The sequence below is a fragment of the Megalops cyprinoides genome, chromosome 7 (assembly GCF_013368585.1).
Source record: "Megalops cyprinoides isolate fMegCyp1 chromosome 7, fMegCyp1.pri, whole genome shotgun sequence".
NCBI classification, from domain to species: domain Eukaryota; kingdom Metazoa; phylum Chordata; class Actinopteri; order Elopiformes; family Megalopidae; genus Megalops; species Megalops cyprinoides.
Genome location: NC_050589.1, coordinates 29,642,085 through 29,651,539, shown reverse-complemented (window position 1 = coordinate 29,651,539; position 9,455 = coordinate 29,642,085).

The following is a 9,455-nucleotide window of genomic DNA, read 5'->3' as shown; positions in this document are numbered from 1 at the left end:
AGGAGGGCCAGAAACTGCAAAACTGACAAAGATTTCCTTGAGTTTCCCACACTGTTTTAGATTAGAATTTTGTCCCATAACATACCCTGTATGGCTGCTACAATTTCTTCTTTGCATCAACCTTATCATTTCTCATTGGTTGTTGACTACTTTTATGCTTTCTGACATGGAAGAATCTTTTTAGTGCTTGCTGGGGCAAAAATTGGAGTTTGTTAGGCCTGATACATGCCACAACCGAATCTGTAACAAGTGCAGAGGAAAAGCTCAAAACTCAAAGGATTCAGTATTATTCTCACACAGGCAATCATGAGCCGAGACAGTGCTAAACTCTTACAGTGAGCACAATGCATTGTGTTACCTAGTCCAGGTGTAGGACTCTGATCTGTGTAAAGAACAGTTTGTGTCAAGAAAGTATCATTAGCATGAAAGAGGATTCAGACTGAGGCAGATAGCTTTGTCTCCATAGGCTTGTGCAGGGTCTGATTTAAGAGGTCAGCAGATGTCCCGAGGCTCTAGCCCTGTATGTGTCCCCTGTATCCTCCCCCTACAGAGGACTTCAAAAAAGCCACAGATCTTGGCACACCCAGAGACCACAGTGGCCCTGAGAGGGACCAATGTGACGCTGAGCTGCTGGGCTTCCAGCAGCAGTGACTCGCCCATGAGCGCCACCTGGAGGAAGGATGGGGAAACGCTGCACAACGGGCAGGTGCAGAACCTATATGTATATTGTGTAAAAACACTTTGTGAACTTTGGTTGAAGGGTGGCTTGTCTGAAATGGTAAATGCTTGAATATCTAGTAATAAATACTCTGCTCTACTGGACAGAACCCATAGTACCCTTAGAATCGGTCCCATTCATGTCTTTGCAATTGAATTATGGGTCCCCTAAATCAGATTTCCTCTCTGTTGGCTTGTGCGTGGCAAAAGCACTTGAAGAGCCAGTCTGAGAACACATGCAGATTAAAGAAGGAAATGCTGTGTTAGAGCAATTTGATGCCTATTAATTTCTTTTGAGTCAGAAACTACAGATAAGAGGGCTTAAGCTAAATACTGCAAATACCTCATTGCTGCGCTGGTTTTACTTTACTAATACAAATCACATTACTCTACATTTTCTTAATCCAAACAAATAATGGATAGTTGTCTCTACGTTAACATCCTCACGCTGTTGCCTGGAGACAGAAGGGTCTGAAGTGATTCAGGTCTGTGCAGGCTCCATAAGTCTGGCAATGCGATTGTGTGACTGTAGCCTCTTCCCCATCTGCTCCTTAGAGCTTCCCTCCTTCCTGAAAACGCCCGCAGGTCACTCCTCGCCCCAGATTGCCTGGTAAGGACAGGACTTCCCTGCCTCCCATAACTGCTGTCATCGTCATGCTTGACGATGACATCTTCTTCATTGCCCATGTCATGGTGGAGGACGCAGGCAGCACCACTCGCAACGCCACCGGGAGCCTGTTCGCCGACGCCACGCTCACCGTGCTGGGTGAGACCGCCTGTCTGCCTGTCCGCCTGTCCGTCTGTCGGTCCACAACCCAGTGGGAGGGGGGGATCCACCTGTCTGTTTGCTAATACACGGTACTTAAATGTTATGTCCATTACAAAAAAAGAAAAAAACCTGAAAAGTTTAAAAAAAAGGTGTACACTTAATTCATGGAAGGTTGGTGAGACTGTCTCCCTTCCAGCCTACCGTCTGCCTGCCGTCTGTCCATCTGTCTGTTCATGTTGCTTTTGACACCCCTTGGAGGTAGGCATCTGTCAAGCCAATGGTCAAAGCAAAAAAAAGAAAATTAACAAAGACAATTACATTTTGGGGAGCATGCAGATTTCTTATCGCATCTGACATGGTGCTGGCATCAGCTGACAGAACAATGTCACAGCCTGGCATCAGGAGTGTGCCGTGGAAATGTGTGTCAGGCTGGGGATGACTCAGGATATTGCTGTAATATCAGATTGGTGTGAGTCAGGCTGCTCTTTGGCTCTGACGTAATGATACAGCTGCAGAGGCTGTCGTTTGGGGAAGGCAGGCTGCTTTAGGATGCATTGCTGCATCTCTTCATTTGTATTCCTTCTGACCCTCATGCTCCACGGCTGCTCACAGGGTCAGAGCTAAGCAATCAGATCTTATTCTGCTCGGCAACATTTGAGCTCTTCACTGAAGTGTGATTGTGAATTTGAATTTTGATGTTTTTAATGGGAGTTAAAGGACTTTTTTGGTATGAAGCTGTCGGGTGGACACAAAGCACAGCATCTGAGCAGGAGGGTATCATATCAAAGGTCAATTTTAGTCACTGCTGTTTTCTCATTTTCCCAGAAACCCCGTCGTTCATTCGGCCCCTGGAGGACCGCGCAATGTCCCGCGGTGAGACAGCAGTGCTGCAGTGCATCGCAGGGGGCAACCCGGCACCCCGTCAGGGCTGGACCTAGGAAAACGGGCCTCTGGCTCTCATGGAGCACCACTTCTTTGTTGATCATGTTGGACGCGGGCCCCACCAATGCGGGAAAGTACAGGTGCTTCGTGTCCAACACACTGGGCATGGAGTGCATTGGCATGTCCGCCTCAGCGTGGCCCTGTCGCCCAGCTGCGGCGTGCCCACCACTTGTGGGGACAACAGCTGGACCGCAATGGGCGTGGTGGTCGTTGTGGTGGCCTGCTGCATGGTGGGCACCTCAGTGCTGTGGGTTGTGATCATTTATCACATGCACAGGAAGAGCAGGGACTACAGCATTGCCAGAACAGGACAGGAGTGCCACTGTGCACTGCATGGCCATTACTTCTATATACGTAAGCACGGGGTGTAGCAGGGTGGCGTAGTGGTGACGAGCAGGACTCACAGCACAAAGGCTACTGGTTTGATTCCTCTGTGGGGCCATTGCTGATGTACTTTACCTGAATTGCCTCAATAAATATCCAGCTGTAAATGGATAATGTATAAAAATTCTAAGCTACGTAAGTTACTCCGGAAAAAAGCATCTGCTAAGCAAATGTAATGTAAATTTAAATGCATGTTGTGTCCATGGGAACAATAACTTGCTTGGGGAGAAAGAATAAACACAATTCTCATGTGAATTTCTGCCTTTCATTTGCTGCAGAGGCTGGGATCTGCGTATAAAATCACAGATATCAGCAGGATGTCCTTAAGGATCCCCCTCCTTCTACTGATACCTTAACACTATGGGCCTCTGCCATGGTGCAGTGCTTTGTGAGGGGTATAAGACAGGCAGTAAAAAGCTACTTGTTTCCCTCTCTCTGTGGACGTCCCCAGCTACCTGTCCTCTCAACGCATGCTGGCCGAAACACAGGAGGGCTACGAACAGCTCATGTCCACCGCGGGCAAACGCCATGTTGCCAAAGTCACAGACGGTAAGTCCTTGTGCCCTGGCACTGAAGCTCCCTCGGCAGTGTGGCACTAAAGTGTGGGTGACAGGGCTGCCACGGGAGGAAAGGGTAGCTGTGTCCAAATGTGGAAAGAGCAGGGATGGGGAAACCCCAGGCTTGGAGACAGGCATTCAGCAGCATTTCAAATAGGAATCAATTCCCATACATGACTTCCATTAAAGAGTGGAGGCCTGGGGGTTCTGCTACGGCTGGTCGGACAGGTGTGTGCTTCAGTGACACGGACAGAGAGGTGGATGCAATGGGGAACGTGCTGCTGTCCAACTGGACGGGGACTCTGGTGGGAGGAGCACCTTCAATCCCAGGGAGCTATGTGAGGGGCTGGTGGGCGCACCCACAGGAGAGCTGTCACCCTGTGTTACCTGCATGAGCTCAGGCATCCTGTAGCATTAAGGTTCTGGAACCTCCAAGCCCCTGTGTTAAACTGAGTCAAAATAGCTTTGGGCTGGATGTAATGACTGATGATACCTTGTTGTGTGTAATAGGATATTTAGTGTGAATGGCAGGAATCAGTCCTTTTCCCTGTGAATGTTTGGAAATGCCGGGATGCAGTGAAGTCAGTTATTTCATATTTCTGATATGTGTTGGCTTAGAATTTTGCAGTTTTTCCTGAACTCTGTATTTGCTGTAACATGGCACACCAACATCGCAGGTTTGTTTCAGTGAGAAGCCTTGCTCACACCGCCCTCCCTGAAGCAGGTGGCGTGGGCCATTGGTCATCTGCTCAGACTGCTACGACAGTGACACCTACTCCCATGACCACTGCCCCTAAGGCTAACTGGCTGAGGACGACCGCCTGAACAAGAATCTCCCTGACGTCCTGATGCAGATGCCCGGCGACCGACACCCTGGCCACGCCCAGTGCAAGGACACGGCCCTGGAGGGCCTCCTCAGCAGCCAGGACGCCGCCGTCTTCCTCACCAGCCACAACAGGCCGAGCACCCACAGCTCCCCTCAACACCAGTGGTGAGGGACACAACTGCGCATTACCCTCACAGCACAGTGTAGAGAGGACTGTAGAGCGAGCTGCAGGTGGTGAAGTGCAGGCTTTGGAACACCATTGTGTGAGGGTGTAACACACATAGAGCTCTCATTCTTCTCATTCTGCTCGCTGCAACACCAAAGAATTCATTAGCTACCAATTGTCCCTGAAAAGTGTGGAGTGCATAATCAATGGCGGCTTGACATTTCCCCAGCGTTTACTTAAGAAATGAGCTGGTGTGTGGAAATGGAAACTCAAAAGCCAATTTTAACTTCATACTCAGTCATTATGTATTTATACCACTTTGTACCTTACAGGGCCATTAATATCAGCCATAAATGTTATTATTACTGTTGGTATATTAATTGTGTGACATCTTAAAGTATTTGATGAGTAAGCCAGCAGTGGATGTAAACAGAATACACATATTTTATGGTCTGTAGACTTTGTACCTCTGAGTGTTTACACAGACCTCGGGACAGCATGTATGGGTGTTTGCGTTGAGCTATTGTTTTGACTAGTGCGTTTCTGTTTGATCTCTCCCCAGATCAACCAGGCAGATCGTTTTTTGGGGGCAGTGAGGACTCCGCTCCAGTGCCCCACATGGGGGTCCTGTCCCAGCGGCCAGTGACTGTGCATGAGGAGGAAGAGGGGGACGAGCAGGGGGAGGAGGCTGGCCCCTTAGGCCCCTCACACACAACCGCACAGCAGTGCCTCTTACAGGGCTGATCTCCGGGAGTACACAGCCCCCATATAGAGACCTGAACCCCTCATCACTGTGGCTTCTGTGGCTACCCACTATCTCCAAAGTGCCCCTAACTAGCTGCAAAAAATACATTTTTGTACATTTTTTACATTCCAACAACACATCCACTTTTGTCTCTCTCCAGGCATTTTGTTGAAAATGAAACACCAGGGGGCGCCCCTACCCTGCAAGCCCTTTGTCGCACTTTTGGTGGGACAGGGGGTGTGGCTATGAATATATGTTTGGGAGAGTCGCACTGAACAACAAAGTTAATTTACACCAAACCTTAAACCATGGACGACCCCTCTGTCTCTGCATGGAAAAGGGAGAAACAAGAATGTAGACAATGTGGAAAAGCTGGCTTTACTTTCCTTTCAGAGGTAAAGTCAAGCCATCCCTATACTGAGCTGCCTCAGAGAAACGGCCAGCCACAGAAAGGTTGAGGGAGGACACCCCTCCACCCCGGACAAGGACACAAGGACAATGGGAATCTCTAAATAACGTGGGGGAGGGACAGAAAAACTGGGCTTGCGGTTTTGCTGCTGTTGTTCCTGTTGTTTTGCCATAAGCTTTTTTCACAGCATCACTTGATCGAGATTCCACATTCCCTGGGTGTTCCATTTGATGGGGGAGCCACTCCCTGAAACTCGACGCTCAGTTTTGTTTATATACAACACATTACTATGTTGTGTTCATTTTGTCACCTATAAGTGACAAACTGAATTATTTTTATATTTGTATTCTGTGAAATATCCAAAAAATCTAAATACATATTTAAGAAAGCACTGTCAAACATTAAATAAATGGCATATTGCGCATGAGAATGCATGAGTGCACAAGTGTCGTTGTTGTAGAGGGTGCATGCATGCTTGTCTGTGCCTCTGTATTTGTATTTGTGTGTGTGTGTGTGTGTGTGTGTGTGTGTTTGTGTTTGACATGACTTTCAGCATTACCTATGAAGGCATCTATGTTTCATCCCCTTATAGCACTGATGCAGTCATGGATGCCTCCACAGGGTGGATCCTCTTGGCTGATTGCGTGTTTGTTTGCCACTCGTTTCATACTTTCATGTTGTTTACATGCCTGTGTCAAATACAGCGGCGCTAAATCATTTCAGCAGGTTTCCATGTTTTGACGAGGGCAACTTCTTGAGAGCAAAGGGGTTCCTTTTTCTTGGAAATGTAGTTAATGTACACTACATGTATGCTTACATATGCATTCCATGATGAGCTGGCTGCATACCTTTTAAATTGTACCTCTAATTGTTGGAAAAGTCAGAAGCTCAGTGCATGGATTAACGAGTGTTTCTGCGCTTTGTGTCACGCCCCTTACAAGGTGGAGTACTCCTCCGACTGTTGTGAGGCACTGTGTGTTGTCAGCTGTTATTCTGAGAAAACTTGTTACCTTTCCTTGTAACTGAACTCCTCGCAGATCTGAGCAAGTTTGCAAGCAGCTTGGCTGCATTTTAAGGAAGCAGGCTGGAGCTATTGTTTCAAAGGCATGCGTGGGAGTGTACGTGGAATGTGTCCAGCTGTCTGCGCATACCTCTGCCGGGTGGCGGTAACGAAGGGGAGGCTCGGGACCTTTGCATAAGCAGGGCCTAAAACTTCCCTGTAAACAAATGGTCTTGAACCTGTTTTTGATTGTTTTGCATTCTAGCTTGTCCATTTAAGTCAGGAAGAGCACGTGTTTTGGCAGCAGGGCCCTTTTAACCTTTGTTGCAATGTGTATGTAATTTTACTTCGAACAAAAAGGTATAGATTTAACTTATTTTCCTTGATCGTTTATAGACAAAATAATGCACATTACACATTACACCTGCAGAACGTTGATCCTTGTATAAATTGACACAATCTATGCAGACCAAAAACAGGTACAGTTATTAGTTTAGAGGTTTTTAGAATGCCTTGTTTCACTGCTGTGGGTGACTTTGCATGGAATGCTGATGCATCAGAACTGGGTCATGGGTGCCTTTTAATTAAGCTGCAAGTGAGAAGTCAGATCTTTGAACCAAGCCTCATATATGCACAGTCAAATGTTCAGGATAAAGGTTTGTGTTTCTTTGAAAATGTTTCCCTCCCTTGCTTTTGAGCTCTGTGCTGGGTAAAGGGTGGCTGCTGTGCTGGATGGAAATGTGAAGGCCCTTTGTACAGATGATCTTTGTGAATGCAGTGGGGGAGGAAACAGAGAAGAAAACCATCCTCTCGCTTTGAATTTGCACATGACGATTGCACACCATGGTCCTTACCAGTGTATGCTTCCCTTAGCCGCTGAGTCTCAGTCTTCTGCAGAGTAACATTACCCCATAATCCAGACTGATTTGTTTTACCCAGAAGTCCGTCCTTGTGTCATCACACGGACCACAGGCCTGTGGGGAGGGAATAATGTTCTCTATATTTTGGCAACAAAAATTCCTGAAAGCAAAGCCTGTAGCTCATTTCCATAGCAGATTGTGAAACAAACATTATTCTTTAGCATTCTCTCCCCTTGCCAATGACAGATTAAGCAAAATGGGGTTTTGTATGGTTTGTTTAAATCCCTTTAGTGAATTGCAATATCAAAATAATTGTGTATGTGTGTGTGTGTGTGTGTGTGGACCATGAATTGCAATGGAATTCACCAAAGAAAGGTTTGAATTCATACAGCAATCAGAAAGGACACAAACACTGTAGAACTCAATGCATCTCACACTTTGCATTCCTCAGCCAATTTGCTCTGCATGTATGCTAAAGCTCAGCATTTCTGCACTGCCATTATTAAAATGCTGTCTGTTTGCTGCACTCTTTGAAATGTGGATTTGTCTTGTCAAGTGCAAATTTCTGCTGACAAATACGTGTACCCTCTGTAAGGCACGTACAAGTAAGATTTTGCCTGTTGAAATCTACTGATTATTGCAACTATAAATGCAAATGTGAACATTTGTTTTATGTGAAGTGTGTGTATGTGTGTGTGTGTGTGTGTGTGTGTGTGTGTGTGTGTGTCTGTGCGTGTTTAATTGCTCTAACAGGCTGGCAGTAAGGCTGTTTTCAGTACAACTGAGCAAGCAAATAAGATATAATGGTCCAGCAGAATGTTAGGACAGCTGCCTCAGAGCCCACAATTCCATCTTTAATCCTCATCCAGCTTTCCTTTGCTTGTCCTCATCGTTCCCCTTTGTCACATTAGCTTCTGCTTATCAAAAACACTCCAGCACGCTGGGCTTTCTTACCACGCGCTGCCAACGGGCCAGAAATATTAGACGCTAATGATAAATGGAAAGTTCAGAAGTGGGATATTCATTACTTTATTACTCTACTCTCTGCATTTTATTAGACTGAGAAATTAGACAGAGAAACTGAGAAACCTGACAGCCCTTGCTTTCTGACACATCACCTGTTTGATTCGTTGTGCGAAGAACCTTGCATAGGGACGGTACACGGAGCAGTGTCTGACGTGCGTGCCCGTGACCCGCTGGTCACATTGCACTGCTGAGCGCAGAGCTCTTAAGCACCGGGGCAGCGTGGCGGCAAAGGAGCGCCCGACACTAATTCCGATTTCATAGCGCCTCGGCGATGTTCGGGGAGAACAAAGGCCTCGGTGCAGTGGGGTATTAGGGAGTCATTCTCTGGATGCGATCAAAGAGAACACACCTCTGCATGCTAACCATCCGCCAGCGGGCGATGAATTATTCATCCGTGTGTCCGGGGTGGTATCTCGCCGCTCCGAGACCGAGGTCTAGGCTTTTAATATTACGGAGCAGCGGCGTTGACACGGAGCCGTCTTTTTAACATGCCTAGTGCCGATCACGGTGACCATATACTGAACCTGAAAGGGTGTACAACGCTGAATGCTCAGAACGGTTTAAGATGTGCTGTGTTGAGCAGAACGAGAAGCTTCCGAGGGGCACAGATGTGTGTTTATGTACGGGAATATCTCTCGAAAGCGGGCATCGAATAAAGTGCGCGCATTATGCGCAGTAGGAGATGCATAGTCACACGGCTGTCATGCGCGCACATATGGTCTTACCACCCACGCACACGCCCTTGGTGATTTTGATACGTGAACATGAGGTCAGAAACATCATTCAGGGGGATTCACAATTCGAGTCTTGTCATGGTGTGACGATGAACCAGCCTGAAAGGCAGACGAAAAAGAAAAGGTGTTTTTGAGGATCCCAGTCTTTTCTCACATCAGTAGGAGGCTCAGCGCTGAGCAGTAATTAGTTCCCTCTGTGAATGAATCCCGCATGTTTGTGTTTCACAGAAGTCCTCCTGTGACTCAATTCAGTCGCTGTTATCGGATTCATGCTTATTTAAATCAATAATGAATTTAAACGTGGTGTTGCGTCTGTGATA